Source organism: Nyctereutes procyonoides, unplaced genomic scaffold (genome assembly GCF_905146905.1).
Source record: "Nyctereutes procyonoides isolate TBG_1078 unplaced genomic scaffold, NYPRO_anot_genome, whole genome shotgun sequence".
NCBI lineage: Eukaryota > Metazoa > Chordata > Mammalia > Carnivora > Canidae > Nyctereutes > Nyctereutes procyonoides.
In genome coordinates, this window is record NW_026575042.1 from 25,981,009 (window position 1) to 26,002,408 (window position 21,400).

The 21,400-nt window shown below is 34.5% G+C and overlaps 1 protein-coding gene across 1 annotated transcript in view; it reads left to right on the plus strand.

Annotated features, from left to right (window-relative positions):
* Positions 1-21,400, plus strand: part of TBC1D5 (TBC1 domain family member 5) — a 530,534-nt gene that overhangs the window by 372,283 nt on the left and 136,851 nt on the right. The window lies entirely within an intron of this gene.

Sequence of the window (21,400 nt, forward strand, 5' to 3'; positions counted from 1 at the left end):
TTTCCTGAGATGATATGCCAGGAAATTTGAACAGTGGCATGACTTACCTTTTAAAAGGATCACCTTAGAATCAGTGATGAGAATGGACTGTACCAAAGACAAGGGCAAAAACAGGGAAGTCAGTTAAGAAGTTATTGAAATAATAATGATTTTCCACTAGAAGTAATTTTCTACCAAATAAGCTCCACGAGGACAGGGATTTTTGTCTGTTTTGATTACTGCCATAACCTCACTATTTATAATTGTAGTTGGCATATATTAGGCCCTCAAATATTTTTTAATTACATGAAAGACTAAATGTTTGGTTAGTCAAGGTGAAAGATGATGGTGGTATCAGCAAAGTAAAGTTGGTATCGAGATGGAAGACCAGGGTGCTGTCAATAAAGTTGGTGACAAATGGTCAGATTGTGAATATATTCTGAGGTAAAACTTGTAAGATTTGCTGATAGACTAAATGTGGGTTGTGAGAGGAAAAAAAAATCAAGGAAGATTCTCAGATTATTGGTTGCTGAGCAACCAGAAGGGTGGAGTTGCTATTTGATCAATTGGGAAAAGTGGTGAGAGAATTGGGAGTTTGGCATTGGATATTTTTAGTTTGAAATGACATTTTAATATTCAAATAGAGAGGTTCTGGTTCCAGGTGAAATGCAGCAGGTACACTACTCTGTGTCCCACTACATGCAGCTATAAAGGCTTATCAGAATGAATGAAATAGCCATATGAGAAGTTGGAGATAACTAAAAAAGACACCTTGGAAGACCAGAATTTGAAGCATCACCAAAGTGGCAATGAATTTGCCATTTCCCACCCTCCAGTGTCCCCACGTGGATGGGATACAGCTCTGCTCTCTTTGATTTATCAGCTTTTTTCTTTATCAGTGTTTTGAATATCAGAACAAATTTTTCCCTGGTTTCTATAAAGTATTATTTTGTGTGTAGTACTTGTTTATATTTCCATGGAAATATTTGATCTTCCTCAGATTTTTTCCTTACATGTGACATTCCTAGTTCTCTAGAAAATGAATAAAGCCACGCAGAATTGATCTATTCTACCATCCATTCCCCACTGAGCTTTAATAGTAACTCAGATTTTTAAAAATTCTTTATTGACTTATTGACCTTTTGTTATTTGGTTGCTTTTAGCATTCAAGGTCTTTGTGACTTAAATTGCCTGTTTGTTTTTTTTTTTTTAAGTCAAGGTTTTTTTAGTTTGACAAACACAAATATTTGTTCTGTGGTCAACACATATATGTGATCCTTCAATTATGCCTCCTTGTACTCCTTGCCTCCCTCAGCTCCAGTCTCTGGCAACCACTCATATGTTTAGTCTCTATAGTTTTGCTTTCCTGCAAAGTATCATATAAATAAAATCTTGCAGTATGTAGCTTTTTAAGTCTGGTTTCTTTTACTTAGCTTAAGACATTTAAGATTCACCCATGTTAAAAAAAAAAAAAAAAAAGATTTACCCATGTTGTTGCCTGAATCAGTAGCTTATTGCTTTTTATGATTTAGTAGCATTCCAAAGTTTAGATGTACCAGTTTGTTTATACCTGTACCAGTTGAAGGACACGTGGGTTTTTCCAGTTTCAGACATTTAGGAATAAAACCACTAGAAATATTTGTGTTGCTGTTTATGTAAAGATAGTTTTTCTCTTGGATAAATACCAAGGAAATGGATATGTGTGTGTGTGTGTGTATAAAAGCATATATGTATGCATATATATATATATGCATACATATATGCTTGTGTGTGTTTAACTTTATAAGTATATATTTAACTTTATATATTTTAGTAAGTATATATGTATATATATAAACATATATTTAACTTAAATATATTTAGTAAGTATATATTTAACTTTATAAGAAACTTCTAAGTGGTCTTCAGACTGCTTTAAAAAATGACTTCTATTTTGCATTTCCAGCAGTAGTATATTAGGATTTCAGTTATTTTGTATCCTTGTCACCACTTGGTTTTGTCATTTTTTAAAACTCCATTCCAATGGGTATGTAGTGGTGTCTCATTGTGGTTATAATTTGCATTATCCTAATAATCATGTTGAGCATCTTTTCATATATTATTTATATTTCTTTTTTGGTGAAGACTCCATTTTTTAAATTTGGTTGAGTTATGATCATTGTTATTTGTATATTCAAGAAATAAATCCCTTTTCACATATATAGTTTGTAAATATTTTCCCCCAATATGTTGCCTGTGTTTTCATTTTATTAACAGCGCCTTTCAAAGAGACATCTTAAATTTCAATGAAGTACAGTTTATCAGTTTTTTCTTCTATGATTTGACTTTTCAGTACTAAGAAATCTTTGCATACATCAATGTCACAAAATTTTATCCTACTTATATTCTAGACATTTTATAGTCTTTGCCTTTAGATCTATTATCCATTTTAATTTAATTTTTGTGGATAGTGTGAAATACAAGTCCAAGGTTCATTGTTTTGTAGTGGATGTGTATTATTCCAATATCATTTGTGACTGTGTTTCACGATTGAATTTCCTTGACACCTTTAGCAAAAATCAATTGACCATATTGTGGAAGTCTATTTCTTTCTTTAAAAAAAAAAAAGATTTATTCATGAGAGACAGAGAGAGAGAGAGACAGACATAGGCAGAGGGAGAGGCAGGTTCGCCATGGGGAGCCTGATGTGGGACTCAATCCCAGGACCCTGGGATCACCACCTGAGCCAAAGGCAAATGCTCAACCACTGAGCCACCCAAGTGCTACCCCTGTGAGTCTATTTCAAAACTTTGTTCTGTTCCATTGATCTGGGTGTTTTTTTACCAATATTATGTTGTCTTGATTCCTATACCTATATAGTAACTCTGGAAATCATGTAGTAGGAGTCTTCCAACTTTGCTTTTCTTTTTAAAATTGTTTTGGCTATTCTTAATTCTTTGCTTTTCCATTCATATTTTTTAATTGGCTTGTGATTCACCAGAAATCTTGCTGGGGTATGCCTGGGTAGTTTAGTCAGTTAAGCATCTGCTTTTGGCTCAGGTCCTAATCCTGGGGTCCTGGGATTGAATCCCACATCAGGTTCCCTGCTCTGCAGGGAGCTTGCTTCTTCCTGTGCCTCTCTTTCTCTCTCTCATGAATAAATAAATAAATTTTTTTTAAAAAAGAAATCATGCTGGGATTTTGATTGGGATTGCATTATATCTATAACATCAATTGTAAGAAAATAGACATCTTAACAGTATGGACACTTTTAGTCAATTGACATGGTGTATCTTTCCATTTATTTAGGTATTTGTAGATTTCTCACATTATTTTTTGATAGTTTTCAGCATTTTATGTATTTCACTTATATTCATCCCTAAATATTTTGTGGGTTTTTTGGTACTAATTATAAAAATGCTACTGCTTTTAATTTCAACTTCTAGTTGTTCATTTCAGTACATAAAAATATAATTGATTTTGGTGTATTGACTTTCATCCTATATCCTTTCTGAAGTTACTTATTAGTGTAAGTTTTTCTATAGATTGTTTGGATTTTGTAGAAAATTGTCCTCTGCACTTACAGATAATTTTATTTCTTCCTTCCTAATCTAAATGCCTTTTTAAACAGCTAAAAATGATTTGCTAATATCTTCTTAAGGATTTTTGTGCTTATGGGGATGCCTGGGTGGCTCAGCCCTTGAGCCTTTGGCTCAGGATGTGATCCTGAAGTCCCAGGATCGAGTCCCACGTCGGGCTACCTGCGTGGACCCTGCTTCTCCCTCTTCCTGTGTCTCTGCATCTCTTTCTCTCTGTATCTCTCATGAATAAATAAAATCTTTATTAAAAAAAAGGATTTTTCATACTTAATGGGCTAGTGGACATTGGTCTGCAGTTTTCTCATGGTGTCTTTGGCTTTGGGATCTTGGTAATGCTGATCTCATATAAATTTCTGCTTTTATTTTTTCAGGAAGAGTTTATGTAAAATTAGTATTATTCCTTTCTGATATGTTTAGTTGTAGATAAAGTTTTCCTGTTTATTTACATGGTTTGTGTTTTTTAAATTAAATCTTGCACATTTTAAATGTTATGTTTTTGAATTTCTGAGTTTTGTGATATTCCTTTAAAGAAATGTTGAGTTTACTTTTTGACAATCTGTTAAATAATTTTTGGATCATATTGATCTTTTTGATGCTTGTTTTTAGGCTTTTTAAAAATTATAATTCTAATATATCCTCTACACAAGGACCAATTTAGCTCTCCTACTAAGGCATGACACTTATGAGATTTCTATCAAATTCCCCATGTGTACACCAATCTCTCTGCAGTCTGTTTAGTCAGAACCTGAACATTGCCTAGCCTCATAAAACCTTCCTGTGATTTTTACATTCCCCAGTAGTAGTTTTTCCTCTGATAGTTTTTCTTTGCTGGCCTATCAGAGGTTTATCCTACACATGTACAGTTTAGTATTCAGCACATACCCTCCGTACGGAGTTCTGGGATTCTTTCTCTATATAAACTTACTCCTTTAAGGTAACATGTCCTGCAAATGTCCCACGGTCTCTGTTTTCTCACCCAGTAAGACTGATGTATTCTGCTTTGAGCTTCCCCTTTTTGACATGTGCTTTCAAAAGTGCTTCCAGGAAGAAAACCATGTATCATAGAATTAACCCCCCCCACACACACACACTTGGGTTAGAATTATAATGATGTACTATAATGCATGCTTTCTAATGTTTCATATATTTTATCCAGTTTCAATATTTTTTAATTTTTATTTATTTTATGATAGTCACAGAGAGAGAAAGAGAGAGAGGCAGAGACATAGGCAGAGGGAGAAGCAGGCTCCATGCACCGGGAGCCCGACGTGGGATTCGATCCCGGGTCTCCAGGATCGTGCCCTGGGCCAAAGGCAGGCGCCAAACCGCTGCGCCACCCAGGGATCCCGTTTTATCCAGTTTCATGTGTAGAATTGGCTATTCCATAATGGTCTGAAGGGGAAGTCATGGCTACTTTTAAAAATAAAATAAAAATAATCCTAGTCTAAGAAAATAACTCCTAAAGCAAAAGAAACTGAATTGTTTTATTTGAAAATAAAACAATTTTAACATACATAATAAAATAAAAATGAAGTATTTCAGACAAAATGAATTTAAGTCAAATAGCATTGAATGAGGTAAATAAGAACATTTTATAGTGAAAAAGCTTACAATTCACAGTGAAGACTCTTCTTTAATCATTATACAACCCTCCCCCAAAGAAAAAAATGATTTTGTCATGTAACAGCTTCAGGAAATGTAAGAAGAAATACATAGAAGTGCAACAATAAATAAATTACTTGTACCTCTCTCTCATTCACGATAAATCAGGCCAACTCACTATAAGTAGGGATATAGAGAACCTAACTATTTACATTTAATAAATCAGATCTAAGTGATATATATCAAAATCTGTGTACTATAAACAGAGAATGAAATGAATGTGTCCATACAATATTTATTTTTACAGTAGCCACAAACAAAAACGTCAGTAAATTTCTTTTAACAGGAAAGATACAGGTTGCATTCTTTGGCAACAAAACTTGAAACTAATAACAAAAAAAGAAACAACCCCCAGTGAAAACCTATTATAAAATATGAAAACTCTCTTTACTCTTGTACTAAAAGGAACTCTAAAATTGCATAATTTTTAGAAAAAAAGTGATAAATTATGTTGATCAGAACCTATTGATTTTGACTAAAACAATAATCTTAGAAGTTCTTAGCCTGATACTCTTAAAATACTACATGAAAAGGAGTAAAGATATGTGAATTATATATGTATCTTAAGTGATAAAGAATACAACAGCAAAATAAATCTAAAGAACATAAAAAAGAAAGGAGTTAAAAGTAAAAGCCCACGTGAATTAGTAGGAAAACATAAATGACAACTAATGCATGAAGGAACTGTTTCTTTTGGGGGGAAATACATGATAAACATATTAACATAGTTTAAAATAACAGAAAAATACACACTATATGTGCATAAATTAAAAATAGATTGCTAAAGTACAAATTTGTCAAAAGGTATGCATTTCCAGTTGTAAAGTGAAGAAATCATGGGAATACAGTGTATAGCATGGTGATTAATAATACTATATTGTGTATTTGAAAATAGCTAGAGAGTAGATCCTAAAAGTTCTTAACAAAAGAAAAAACATTCTGTAGCTGGTGATATTAATTGGATTTTTGTGGGGATTATTTTGCAATATGTGCAAGTATTGAGTCATTACATTGTATACCCAAAACTAATATAATGTTATCTTGGCTATACCTCAATAAAAAAATAACTTTTAAATTGCAAAAATAATTTTAAAAAATATACATTCAAGTATAGCCACAAATGTTCTGGGATAAAAGAGTTATTATTAGCCCCACCCACTGAAAAATGTATTATAGATACCATAATTATAACAGTTTAGAATTGGCACATAATTAGATATACTGGTAAAATAAAATAGAGTATCTGAAATAGACCCTCAATACATAGGGGAATTTAAAATATGATAAAAGCAGAATTTCAATTCAGTGGGAAAGCAATGGATTACTCAGTAAAACTATTTGGTAAACCATGAAATTAAATCTCTAGTTTTGCACTGTAACAAATGCCAGATGCATCAGTGATATAAACAAAACTGGAATAAAATTATTATTTTTATATTCTAATATGGAAAGTACAAAAACCGATAAACCATGAAGAAAAAGCTTGGTAAATTTGGCAACATTACAATAAAATTTCTTCCTGGGAAGAGAAACCTCCCTGTAGTCTGAGAAAGATGGAAAATGTTAATAGGTCACTAAAATTTCCTTGGATCCTGGTAGCTTTTGTTCCCAGGATTATATATTCTTTGAATAGTGATTCTCAAACTTGTACTTGCATCGAATCACCCCGAGGGTTTATTCAAATACAAATTACTGGGCCCTGTACAGAATTCCTGATTTAGTAGGTATAGGGTGGGTAAAATTTAAGAATTGCAATCTGAACAAATTCCCAGATAATGCTACTGCTACTAGTCTGGGACCATACTTTAAAAACCACTGTTTTACCATGTTCCTAAAGCCTCTCATTTTCCCCTGAGATCAGAGATCCACTAATATTGCTCTTTGTAATCAAGTTCTAAATCAAACTAAGATGTCAAGGAAAACATGAAGTAAACAGTTCACTTTTTCTCATTATATAGTTAGAAGCATAAAGACCTATATGAGGGTCATCTATGCAGTATCATACAGAATAACAATGGAAGAATTCTAAATGCCCTAAAAGAAAAGAATGGTTAAATCATGATATATCCACTCACTAGAATAGTATGCAACCATAAAAAATGATAAGGTATTTCTATAAATGTGGTATGGAATGATCTCCATTTTATTTTATTTTTTAAGATTTATTTATTTATTTAAGAGAGAACACCAGCAAATTGTGGGGAAGGGTCAGAGGGGAAGGGAGAGAGTTTCAAGCAGACTTATCCCATGACTCTGAGATCACAACCTGAGCTAAAACCAAGAGTCAGACACTTAACTGACTGTGACATGCAGACACCCCGATCTCCATTTTCATAATCATTGTTAAATTAAAAAATACATGGTACAGTATGTTCCCATTTATGTTTTTAAAAGGTGCATGTATGCATTAAAATGACCCAATGTTAAGAAAGAACATTGACTGCCCTTAGGAAGGTATATTTAGAGGTAGAGGATCCGGGATGGGAAGGGAAATGTCTTCTCATTGCATGTCCCGCTATAAGTTAAAATTCTTTTTCACCATTTGAAAAAAAAAAAGTTAACAGAACAATAGCCCTACATACTTTTCATTTAATTCATAGGAAATAAAAGAATTAGGAAGTGAGAAAGATGGCCAGATAAGAGGTCGTAGTCAGAAAACAATGGTTCAGACTCTGATAGTGCAGATTTGTAGCTTCTCAGCAGCCAGCACTCAGCCAGTACCGGCTAGCTAATGTGGAAAGGAAATGAGTGTTGTTGATGGAAATAAATTTAAAGTATTTTATGTGATGTTTTTGTGCTTCATATTTGAGTTGGTTTATGAGCAGATTAATTTATGAACATATTATATACCATGATGTCCTCAGTAAGCTAGACTTCACTGAGTTTCTCTTCTCCGTTAGCCCAATATACAATTCTAGACCTCATAAGTCTTTCTAAAACCGGCTGACCAAAAGTGGCAATTAATTTTTCTTTGTAAGTTCTTAGTTCTTTATAGTTTCCTTAATGAGTTTTCTTGGGAAGAAGCACTCTAAATCTTGGTAGGATACTTTATCTGTAATCACCACTGTATTGTAACTGAGGTGCTCATGAAATAGCACATCATGATTCATCAGAATAAGTCCTTCAGAAAGCCCCGTTCTTCTACTCTGAGAAACGCAGTTATCACACATTTGACAGCAATAGTAGATATTGTGCATCTTGAGTCTTGAAAGTTAGTCATTAATGTGAAGATGTGATTTTTTAATATAAATCTGAATTAGATCTCCTTTAGGAATTAAAAGAGAATTCTAGAGGAGTATAAAAATGTTGGAGTAATGCTGAGCTAGGAGTTAAATTATCGTGTAAATCTGTAGTCTCTTTTTCATTGCGGCATGCTCAATCTGTGTCATTTGCCTCTGTGGAGGCATCTGTAACTTGCAGGGGCCAGCTCTGCCTGTTTGGATCCATGATATATGTATTGGGGGTGAGCAAAGAAGTCACCTATCTCTGACACATGCAGGAGCTTTCCCATAAGTGCATCTAGTGCATATCTTCCACAGACCACTGAAATAAAACTGCTTTTAGATGGTTAAGGCATATTTTTAGATGATATATTTGGTAGTACTTTTAGAAATAAAAAAAGTCATAAGTGCATGATATTTAACATTATCATCAAACTGTGTTTATTTTAAAACATTGAGTTGCAATCTTCTGTGCATAAGGAAACATTTTCCTTGCTTAATGTATATTTGTCTTTCTTTAAAAAAAATTTACACATATATAGTTGGCTGTAAAGTTGTCTGGGCACTAAACTTTAGCTATTAGCTACGGAGCTAGGGATAAAATGAAGCAGCCAACCCCTCTTTAACCCTCTTTTGTTTCCCTGTTACTTCTGTTACTAGGGAAAGGTTAACTTGTGGTGATTGAGTTGGGCTTCTGAATTCCTCACCAAAACCACACACCCAAAGTAATGCCTGTGGTGGCGCTGACTGTCTTTTGCCCTCCCTGGCTCCTTCAGGTTTTCCTTGTCCCTCTCTGTCTCACCCTGCACCCTGGTAAGTCATCTGAGCCCCATGCACATACATTCAGCTCATCATTTATATGCATTAATGGGTAGGAATAGGGCATTTATAATCCTAAACAGTAGATAATCCAAAAACATTACGTGGCTTTGGAGTGTACTTAGTAATGTTTTAAATTGGTTTACCTTACTAGTTATACTTTGCTAATGTTGCCATTAGTTTACGTTCCTTGAACATACCAAGGTTGATTGGGGGACTTACTACGGAGGTGGCAAAGAAAAATGTAAAGTGACTATGGGAACTCAGATTGAGAGAACTTTTATTGAATTAGAATTTTACTTTGGATAATTTTCATGTTAATGATTGGAAGTTATCAGTATATCGTCCAGTCTAGGGCATAGCACAGTAACTGCCATAAAGTTGAAATTCAAGAAAACATTTGTCTTTAACATTTTTCATAGCAATCATACTTAGGATCAGATCAGAGCTAGCCTAAACTAAGAGAGGAAGTCAGTGAAGGGTGTCCATTTCCCTCAACCCAACCATCCCACTTCCAGCTTAGTGAAGGTGAGTATTGCCAAGTCATGAACATTTTCCTAATATGGTGCTGGCTTATAGACTGTTCCATCAGTGGAGCTACACAGATTAGCTACTCAGTAGCAGAGACTTAATCCAGGAATCCCTCAAAAAGGAAGATATACTATTCCTTTGAAATGCAGGGAGGTACTTGGAAATAGGCACAGGGAGGCTCTGTATTCCTTTCAGTAGAATATAGCTTTCCACGGCAGTATAAGCATCTAAAATAAAATGAACAATAATAGAGAGCATAACTTACCAACTTAAGGTCCGTGGTTCCACAAAACTCCTGATGTAGTTTGCACATGAGTAGGTGTGGTATGTGTAGGTGTGTGTATATTTTAAGACAAGAGGGTTCATAAACTTAATTCTAAAAGGGATCCACAACTCCTCTATATAGAGAATTGAATTAAGTTTCACTATTTTATACTTTTCATAAACTTTTGCAAAGAGGGAGAGGAGACTACATGTCCATTGTCACTGCATCTCAAACTTGTCCCTATTTGAACTTAAGAACTATTGGAGAACTTAATTTTGTGAATTCCCATAACCACAGCTAGTTCCAGACTGGATTCAAAGACTGAATATGTAAATGGACAGTGGCCAGACAGTATAGAATAATAGAACTCTGACCCACATAAGAAGCCCAGGAATCCAAACCATAACCTCTTTGACAAAATCAGCCCAGAACAGTCAGAACTTGGTCAGTGACTGCCACCTTTCCTGTTTTTGCCTGCTTCCAGCTCGGAACTACCCAGGGAAAGCCAAATACACATGATCCCCCAATCAATCACATATGATGCTCCTTTTTTAGTTATCCTACGGCCATACTTAAAACCTTCAGTCAGGCATACCTGAGACCTTTCCTTTTTTCACTACAGACTTTTCTCCCCTGTTTTTGAATCTTTGCCAAACACAGGTGATGGTAGCTGATTCCCTTGCTAAAGCAAGTCGAATAGATAACCTCTGTTTATTTTTATTTGGATGGTCTTCCTTTATTTCAGCTGTGCATTGAGATGTGAAAAGTTCTAGGAAAATTCCCTTATACTGAAAGGTCTCTTCCATCAGGACATCATAGAGCTGGTAGTAATGCCACTGAGTGAACATCTCTTAGAGTTTAGCTCTTTATTTTTCCAGAAATAACATTTATTTATTTATTCATTCATTCATTTTTATTATTGAAGTATAATATATGTTATATTAGTTTCATGTATACAACATATTGATTCCACAATTCTGTACATTAGTCAGTGCTCACCACGATAAGAGTAGTCCCCCATCTGTCACCATACAGTTTTATTGCAATATTACTGACTATATTCCCTGTGCTGTACTTTTCTTGTCCATGGTTTATTTTCTACCCAGAAGTTACCTTGCAAACCCCTTTGTCTATTTTGCCCATCCCTCCACCAACGTTTTCTCTGTCAACCACCAGTCTATTTGCTTTATTTTTTAAATCCCACATGTAAGTGAAATCCTACTGTACTTGACTTCACTGAGCATAATATTCTCTGGGTCCATTCACATTATCACAAATGGCAAGATCTCATTCTTTTTCATGGCTGAGTAATAATATTCTGTTGTATATATGTACCGCATCTTCTATATCCATCTGTTGGTGGACATTTGGGCTACTTCCATATCTTGGCTACTATAAATAATTCTGCAGTAAATACAAGAGTGCATACATATTTTTGAATTAGTGTTTTTATTTTCTGTGGGTTAATACCCAGTAGTGGAATTACTAGATCATGTGGTATCTCTAATTTTTTGAGACACCTCCATACCTTTTTCCACAAGGAGCACACCAACTTACATTCCCACCAACAGTGCACAAGGGTTTCCCTTTTCTCCATGTCCTCACTAACAATTATTATTTTTTTATCTTTTCGATCATAGCCATTCTGGCAGGTGTGATGTGATATCTCTCTGTAGTTTTGATTCTCCTTTCTCTGACTAGTGATGTTAGGCCTCTTTTAATGTGTCTGTTGGCCATCTACATGTCTTCTTTGGAAAAATGTCTATTCGGGTCTCGGTTCATTTTTAAATTGGATTATTTGTTTTTTTAGTGTTGAGTTTTATGAGTTCTTTATCAAACCCTTATGGGATACATACATCATTTTCAAGTATCTACTCCTGTTGCTTTTTCATTTTGGTGATGGTTTCCTTTGCTGTAGAAACACTTTTCATTTTGATGTCCCAATAGTTTATTTTTACTTTTCCCTTGCCTAAAGAGACAAATCCGTTGATGTGTTGCTGTGGCTAATGTCCAAAAGATAACCGTCTGTTTTCTTTTAGGAATTTTATGGTTTTAGGTCTCAGATTTAAATTTTTAATCCATTTTTAATTTATTTTTGTGTATGGTATAAGAAAGTGGTCTGTTTTCATTCTTTTGCATGTGGCCATCCAGCTTTCCCAGCACCATTTATTGAAAAGACTTTTTCCCATTGTAAATTCTTTTTATCCTTCCTGTTGTTAATGTTGTGTATCACAGTGATTGGTTTGTGAATATGGAACCACCCTTGAATCCCTGGAATAAATCCCATTTGATTGTAGTGAGTGATTCTTGCAATAGATTATTGAATTCATTTTGCTTATATTTTGTTGCGATTATTGCATCCATGTTCATCAAAAATTGACTTATAGAAGTGTCTTTATCTGGTTTCGATATCCGGGTAATGCTTGCCTTGTAAAATGAACTTGGAAGCATTCCTTCCCCTTCAATTTATTGGAATAGTTTAGGAAGAATAGGTATTAACTCTTTCTCAAATGTCTGGTAGAATTTACTTGAGAAGCCATCTGGTCCTGTACTTTTGTTTGTTGGGGGGATTTTTGATTATCAGTTCAGTTTCATTACTAGTTATTAGTCTGTTCAATTTTTCTCATTCTTCCTCATTCAGTTTTAGAAGATTGTATGTTTCTAGGAATTTATCCATTTCTTCTAGGTTATCCAATTTATTGGCATGCAATTTTTTATAATATTCTCTTAAAATTCTTTATATTGCTGTAGTGTTAGTTATTTTTCCTCTGTCATTTCTGATTTTATTTATTTATATGAGTCCTCTGTCTTTTTTTTATTGATGAATCTGGCTAAAAGTTTATCAATTTTATCTTTTCAGAGTACCAACTCTTGGTTTCATTGATCTTTTCTATTTTTTTGTCTCTATTTCATTTATTTTCACCCTAATCTTCATTATGTCCTTCCTTCTACTAGCTTTGGTCTTTGTTTTTGTTTATGTCTGTTTGTCTTCTCATTTCTTTAGGTGTAAGGTTAGGTTATTCATTTGAGTTTTTTTTTTCTTAAGGTAAGCCTGCACCACCATAAACTTCCCTCTTAGATCTGCTTTTGCTACATCCCAAAGATTTTGGACCATTGTGTTTTCATTTCACTTTTGTTTTTTTGTTTTTTTTTTAAAGATTTTATTTATTTGAGAGAGAGAGAGAGAGAGAGCACGCATGCGCATGAATGGAGGGCAATGGCAGAGGGTGAAGCAAACTCTCCACTAAGCAGGGAGCACAACACTAGGCTCAATCCCAAGATCCTGAGATCATGACCTGAGCTGAAGGCAGATGCTTAATGGACTGAGCCACCCAGGCACCTTTTTATCTTACATACATGTTATATTCTAGATCTGAGCAAGGTGATAGTGCAGAACCTTAGAGTGAGAACAGCTCACAGGTGAAGCAGAATAAACACCAAAGAGTTGACCATTCAGCCAAGCTCTCTGTATTATACAGGTTCTGCATGGGAAATGCAAGAATACCTGTTTGGGTCCTGGTGGCTTTGGGATTCTGATTTGAGAACCCACACTCAGGACTAAGCCATTTCCCTCTTAGGCTATATTTCTTTGCACTAAGCTAATCAGCCATGTCCTATCATGTCCCACTCTCTTACCTCATTAGAACCAATCACAAATGGCATGGGAAGGCCATTAGCTCAGGACTAAACATGAAGGGCCTCAAATTTAGCGTTTACTCTGCCTTCAAATGAGATTATATCTATCCATCATAATAAATTTATATTTTAAAAACATTGACTTGTAAATGTTAACGTTTAAAATGTCACAATTTTTATAGCCTTGTTTTGGCATTTCTTCATCTTATAATACACTGGGAGTTAAAAAAAAAATCAAAGTGGCCTAGCTTCTCTCAACCTTTGGGAGGTCTCCTTCTCTTCCACATCCATGTCTGTCTTTTTTATTGGATAATACTTTTATAGTGTTTGTGTTTTTTTTTAAATAAAAGTTTAGAAGTTAATAGAGATAGAATGTGAAGAGGTATTTGGCTTTTTGTGTTTTCTGTCTCAGCCAATAGATTTTTAGTGGTTGTTGGTCCAACAACTAGACATGTTGAGTAAGCCGATTTGAAGACCCACACTCAGGACCAAGCTGTGGAGATGTGGAAAGAAATCACAATTACCTATATGGTGATTCTCTTATTGTGGCCCCCCAATCAGTAGTATCAGTAACTCCAGGAACTAGTTCAAAATGCAAATTATCAGGCCCCACCTGAATCTCAAAATCATAATCCAAAAACTTTCAATATGGGTTTTAACAGTGTGTGTTTTAATAAACCCTTCAGGCTACCCTACTACATGCTAAAGTTTGAGACCACTACTCTAATTAGAAGGGTCATTCAATAGTTTAACCCTTTTTCTTCTCCTGGAGTAACATTTTACTTGAATGTATGGTAGATTTTAGGAGCCCTAATAGCTGGCACCTTAAAATGGACAGGAAACAGGAATCTGTGACCTAGGCTTGTGCTTCTCAAACTTTAATATACACACAGATCCCCTGGAAATCTTACTAAAATGAAGATTCTGGTTTCAGTAAGATTGTGTTAGGGGCTTAGGTGTCTGCATTTCTAAAAAGCTCCCAGGAGATGATGCTGGTCTTAGATCATACTTTGAGTAGCAGAGTCTTAGTAGAAACAGGTTCCAGCTGAGGAACATCTGAGGTATGAACAAGCAGGGAGCCAGAGATCAGGAAATGTAGGGAGAGGTCCAAGAAGCCTTAGGAGGCCTTGATCAATTCTTCCATAGGTGTGATCACTTACTATTTAATGTGTGTTCAGGGATCTCTACAGAAATGAGAACCTTAGGGAAACATTTATTTAGCAGCTAGAAAACCTGTGAGAGATCAAGGATGTAGGGTCAAGAAATGCCTGGAGAGTAGGATTCATGTTAATTTAATAAGCATTTGTTAATCCCCTACTTCATGTGTAATACCAAATAACCCCAAGGAGCTTGTGATCTGCTAGAGAAGGGAGAGAAGCCAAACCAAACTATCAGTAACTAACCCTTCAGCTGGAATTTGCTTATCAGTGGAAAATGTAATTAGCAGTGACACCAGTAGATAGTGGAACCTCCAAACATCTGCCCTAAGTGAAATACCTGTCCTAGCCTCTGAGCAGCCGGGCCAGGTGAGGATGACTTAGGTTCAGGAAGAAGAAAAGGAAGACAGAGCCAGTAAAACCAATCTCAGAGGCTGCTTACAGCTATAGGTAAGCGATAAGTGGTCAAAAGGAATCAAGCACCACTGCTGCCTTTTAGGAATGGATTCAGTCTTACTTTCTTGATTACATATTACCGGCCTAGAGATTCAAGGTTTTACCTCTATCCTGAATCGCATGGATATTTTTCACCGTAGTGTTATGCTTCGTGTCACTTCTTCCAACAATATGTGTAAATGCATTAGATTTATGCAGAGGAATTTGAAAAATGTTACTCAGAGAGGTTAAGTTTTAACTTAAACTGGTGTTTAAAATGGTCTAGGACAATTTTTAAAAAAAGTAAAGTCACACAAGTTTTGTATCTTAACGAGTTTCAGATTAGGGAGGATAGGAGCAATTATTTTTAGCAATTCTCTATACTCTTTTAGAAGACTGATTTGATCATAATTCCCTTTCCTAAGGTAAAATGACAAAACAAAGCCTCTTTACAGACTTTCTAGAAGTAAAAATCGTCTGTAATATGAATAAAGACTGTATTCACAGAACCTAAAATTAATTTTCCTTGACATAACCATCAGCTGTCCATTAATTCTTCCTGTTGTTATTTATAGGGTAGTGGCTTCCAAGTAATTTTCTCAAGGAAATGTCCAATAGCAACTCACTACTAGTGGAGCCCAAGTAAATGATAGGATAGAAAAAATCAGTTCTCAGCAACTTTTACTCCCATAGTCCTCTTGAGGCAGGGCTAAGATTTCGACCTGCATACTGGTTGAAATGTACAATAGGATTCTCAAAGAGCACATCCTGTTCATACAACTAAATCTATATTAAAGGAATACCATATTTAACTAGCTTTATTTGAATTTGCTGGTATATTGCATATCCTAAAATTACTAGTCCTTGAAATACCATACTTCTAAACCTAATAGCAGGTATACATTTAAAAGAGAGATATATGAGTATGAGTATGTGTATGTGTATTTGTGCTCAAGTGAGAGAGAGAAAATATTCAAAGGTTACACAGCCTCTAAACATATGATGGTCATCTTCTAATGCATAGCATTCTTATGAAAAACATAGATGCACAAGCTCTGTTTTCCATTCAAACTATTTTTGCAAAGAGTGTATCACAGTTCTGACAAAACAGCTTCAAACTCTCACGAAAGAGAATAAATTACAGTAGGAATGGGTGGTAATTATTAGGAACTTATTTTTGGAATAAGAAACCTTCCTTAATAAAGGGCTGCGTACTGCCCTCTAAAAGAAATAGAGAATTTTCTCAGTCAAAAACATATTTTTAACAGTTAGTGTACATATCCTGTGGGGGGTTAAATTAAGTTTTAACATGTGTTCCCAGAAAGCCAAATTCAAGCTGGGTTCAAACCATGGATTACAAGGAGCATGTAGAAAGTAAATTTGAGTTCTATAAAGATAATAATTAATTCAATGTTTCAGTTCCTTCCATTTTTTTTAGTAGAGTTTAATGGACTTGAAGTATTCGGATCTTTCTGTAACATATGTAGATCCCAAGCATTTGAAAGAGGACTGAACTGAAACAGTACTCAGTAAAGAAAAAAATTAGTAAATAGGCTAAGCATCTTCCAGTAATGTATTCTGCAGGGTTGGTAGAAGAAGAATGTGAAAATGGAAAAATGCTTTATTTTGGCTTCCATCTTTTGTGGCTCTGTTCTCCAAAGAAGTAAGAATTAAAGATGAGAATGCCTTGTGACCCTAATTATAATAACTGCAATATTTGGTTCTGATTTTAAGACTATATTCACAGAGTTGATATAAAGGAAAACTCAGGGTAAATTAATGTAAAAAGAACTGAGTACAAAGGAACTCAATATAAGAAGAGCCTCAACTTCATCAAGGAGATACCAACCATGGAGATGACAGTTTGGTTTGCTGTTGTTTTCCTCTGATACTAATACAGAATTTGTATTCTGTGCTTATTCTCTACCCTGCATGGGTTATTTAAAAATTAATTGTAAGGTTTGAAAAGTACAAATGAACAGAAAGCAAAGAAGCAAAATTAATATCATTAAACAAAAATCTCTTGTGTTGCAGTATGCTTACCCAGTGCTATCATTTTGTGATCACAGGTTGTTTAAGATGCCCTTATAATGTTTGTTAAATTAAATTGAATATGCCTCTTTTATTTTACTTGTTCTTGTAAGCTGGCTATGCCTATATCTTACTAACAGGTCATTAAAGGAATAGGAAAAGGAAATGAAGATACAATATATAAGTTTCTTCCTACATGTATAACCTACTACAGTCATGTTGGATGAAACCTATGTTTAGTTAAACCTCAAATTGGTCATTTTCATAAACCACTAAAAAATGGATTTCTCTTGGTGTTTCCATGGGTCATTCACCAAGCAATAATACCATCAGGAGTTACTGATCCCCTGGGGATAGCAGCTTAATTACACAGAAATTTTAAATTGAGAATAGTGTTATAAGTGCAGATATAGAAACAGTCCTGTCTTCGGGTGGTTTATTATTAAATTTAATTCCTCAGATGATCTTTTTTGTTTGTGTAGATTTTAATTACTAAGTAGGTCTGGAAAAATATGAATTATTGTATTATCACAAGTGATAAAATGTGTACAGTTATGAGCATTCCAATCTGCAGGTGTAACACACATAAAGCAAGATTAATAGTATCAAGCAATTAAACTGAAGGGGAAAAGAAAGCCTTAATGCTACCCTTAAGTGTAAGTTAAACTCGCGTTAAATATTTTTAACTGCAATAAAAGCATGTTAATTTTAGGAGTGACTTCTTTATAAGACCTCATTTCTTCGAGTAAGTTTTCCTTTCTAAGAATACAAAAGCTTACTGAAATAATTTCTGTTGGTAACTCATTCCATAAAGAACGGAATTTTTCCTTGGCTTTTAAGCTCAATGAAGAAAGCCCAAAATAGCACAGGAAATTTTGTGTGCGGTGAATATATGTATGAATTAAATCTAGTAGGGATTAAAATGATTAAATTATTGATAAGGTCATTGTGGTCCCAAAGCTTTCCATTAGTCATATAGTACTACTTAAATATTTTGAGAATTTGGCTTTAATTTTCCTATAATTGCATATAAAATAGAGGAAACAGTGTTTTGCTTTAATTTTATATCCTTGCATGTATAACTTACTAACAGTCTTATATAAAAGGAACATGCCAGGCATCTAATAATAAAATTTTTTCCTTATGTGTTTCTGGGTTTTTTTTCCCCACTTCCTGAATTATTTTTATGCTCCCTCTAACAAGATCACTGCCTATATTTTCAATTTAGCTACACCTTTGCCTCTCAGTAGCATGACAGGTGGCTTTACAGTGAGTTTATCAAGACCTTGGTAAACACATAGAGCACTTAGCAAAGTGTACAGAGCTCTTTACAGAGAACTTTCTGGATCTTTCTTTGTCTCTCTGACTCTCTCTCTCTCTCTCTCTCACACACACACACACACACACACACACACACACACAGAAGATTTGGTCCTTGCCCTAGAATTATTTAGCAGTGTACTTGGCAAGGTGAAACTTCAAAAATAAAGCAATGTGAAACATTTATAAAGCACCACATCACAGATTACACATTAAATATAAAAGTACTGAAGACTTACCTTCTGTGTAGTTTGATGATGTTTTATTCAATGTAGATTGCTAGATATTTGCAGTTCTCCCTCCTGACAGTGCTGCAGTGGAGATTGCTGCATGTATGTAACTGTGGGGTCATTTTCCAAGCTAAGCTGAAATAACCCTGAACAGCAGGAAAGTTGCATGAGAAGTTTGAGTAGTAACCGGGCATTGTGTTCTAGAAATAGGAGTAATATATATTATTTCTTTAAGAGGGGAGAAGGGCTGTGTTTTCTTTTCCTTCTTTTTTTTTTTTTTTTTTTTTTTTTTTTGTTCTTGAAGCACCATCTGTGATAAAACCAAAGCTGTGATTGTCCATAAGAAAATGAGAGAACTTTGAGCTTTAAGCAAGAGGCAAAAACATAGTATTGTATTCTCTGTGGTGAATATTAACCTTCATCAGTTTTTTTTTCTTTTTTTGCTAAATGATTGTCTATTTTAGCATGATAGGTACCAACTTTTTTTTAAAAAGTCATTTGACTTTTAATGGGAGGTAGCAGGAAAAACAGAAAATTCTTCCCCACACATAAGAAGGCTAACCAAAAGTAATGTCTTTTAGGAAACAGTTACATAAATATGCTTATTCAAATAGGGAGAATATTAAAATAACTTTCATGAATGAAAGGAGTGAGTTCAAGCCACAATACAATTTTGTAGGGCAGCCTGGGTGGCTCAGCGGTTTAGCGCCGCCTTCAGCCCAGGGTATGATCCTGGAGACCCAGGATCAAGTCCCACGTCGGGCTCCCTGCATGGAGCCTGCTTCTCCCTCTGCCTGTGTCTCTGCTTCTCTCTGTGTGTCTCTCTCATGAATAAATAAATAAAATCTTTAAAAAAATACAATTTTGTTGGTGTGATTCTTTTTATAAAAAAATTATTTTGATTATAGTTGACACACAATGTTACATTAGGTTCAGATTATGCTATGCTCACCTCAAGTGTGTAGCTATCATTTTGTAGATGTGATTCTTGAATTTGAATCAGGAAGGATCAGTTAAATGTCAGAATTCTATTTTGAAACTGCCAAAATTTGCCTGTTAAACTAAAATGAATTCTTATTTTATTTTTTTCAGCTTTATTGAAGTATAATTAACAATAAAATTGTGAGATATTTAAAGAGTACATTGTAATGACTTGATATATGTGTACATTGTGAAAGGATTCCTCCCATCTCGTTAACACACCCATCACTTCACACATTTTGTCTTCTTTTTTCTTTTTTTTCTTTTTTTTAAGATTTATTTATTCATGAGAGACACAGAGAGAGAGAGTGGCAGAGACACAGGCAGAGGGAGACGCAGGCTTCATGCAGGGAGCCCGACATGGGACTCGATCCTGGGTCTCCAAGATCATGCCCTGGGCCAAAGATGGTGCTAAACCGCTGAGCCACTGGGACTGCCCCACTTCACACATTTCATTCATTCATTCATTCATTCATTCATTCATTTATGGTGAGAATAGTTTAGTTCTCTTGGCAAATTTTGATTATATACCGTGTTATCAACTACAATTAGCATGTTATAGTTTAGATCTTCATCAGTTTTTACACCGATGAATTTTTCTTCCAGTTGTATCAGTTGAATAACTGTAAATGATCACATTCTGTTTTAGTCACTTAGTAATGCAGATACAACTACCAGCTTAAAGATTCTTTAAACAGATCCCTAAAATGGTTTAATCCAGGTACTTTTTTTATTTGCCCATTCTCTGTTTCCCCTGATACTCCTTGCAAGACCGGTTAATTCTTTGTCATTAAGAAGAGCTTCCTATGTAACTTAGAGATATTTTTGTACTTCTTTAAATAGTAAATATTGGCATTTGTAATTTGAAAGAATTAAACTTGTGGAGAAATAATGTTTTTCCCTAAGCCACATACAGGCAGCATGAGACCAGAAAAATAGTTTGTTTTAGTCATCTCTTATATTAGCAGTAGAGTAAGAATTGGAAGAGAGATAAATATTATAAATGATACTGTAACTTTTTTCAGAAAGATGTTACTTAGGCATTAAATCTTCTTCTGAAAAAGCAAGTAATTTAAGGTGTAATTGAAAATGCAATTTAATTATTCTGTTGATTAATTTGATAATATGAATGAAAGAACTTCAGTATTTGATTGTATGATTCCTAATAACTGTGATACGTTTGTATGATTATACACTATATTGTCACAGCTTTGATTCCTCCTTAAATATAATACTCCCTGAAGAAAGTATTTGAATTTAGGGTGGTGGTGAGGGGTTGGTGCTCACTTTAACCCCACAGATGGTTAAATTTGGTTTCTAATTTTGCAAAGAGGTAATCTCTTAACTAGTTTTTAAAGAATTCCCTCTCTTCTGTACTATTTGATATACTAGAAATTTGGAATTTTTGATTCTTTGTTATGTGCCAGGGCCACATAGAATTTCTAGCTGAAATTCCTGGAGAAAGATTTGTGTAAGTAAATTATAGCCATGTTACATAGAATTAGAAGTAAATGGATAAAAAATAGATATCAAAGTGAATTGTTTTAATATTTTT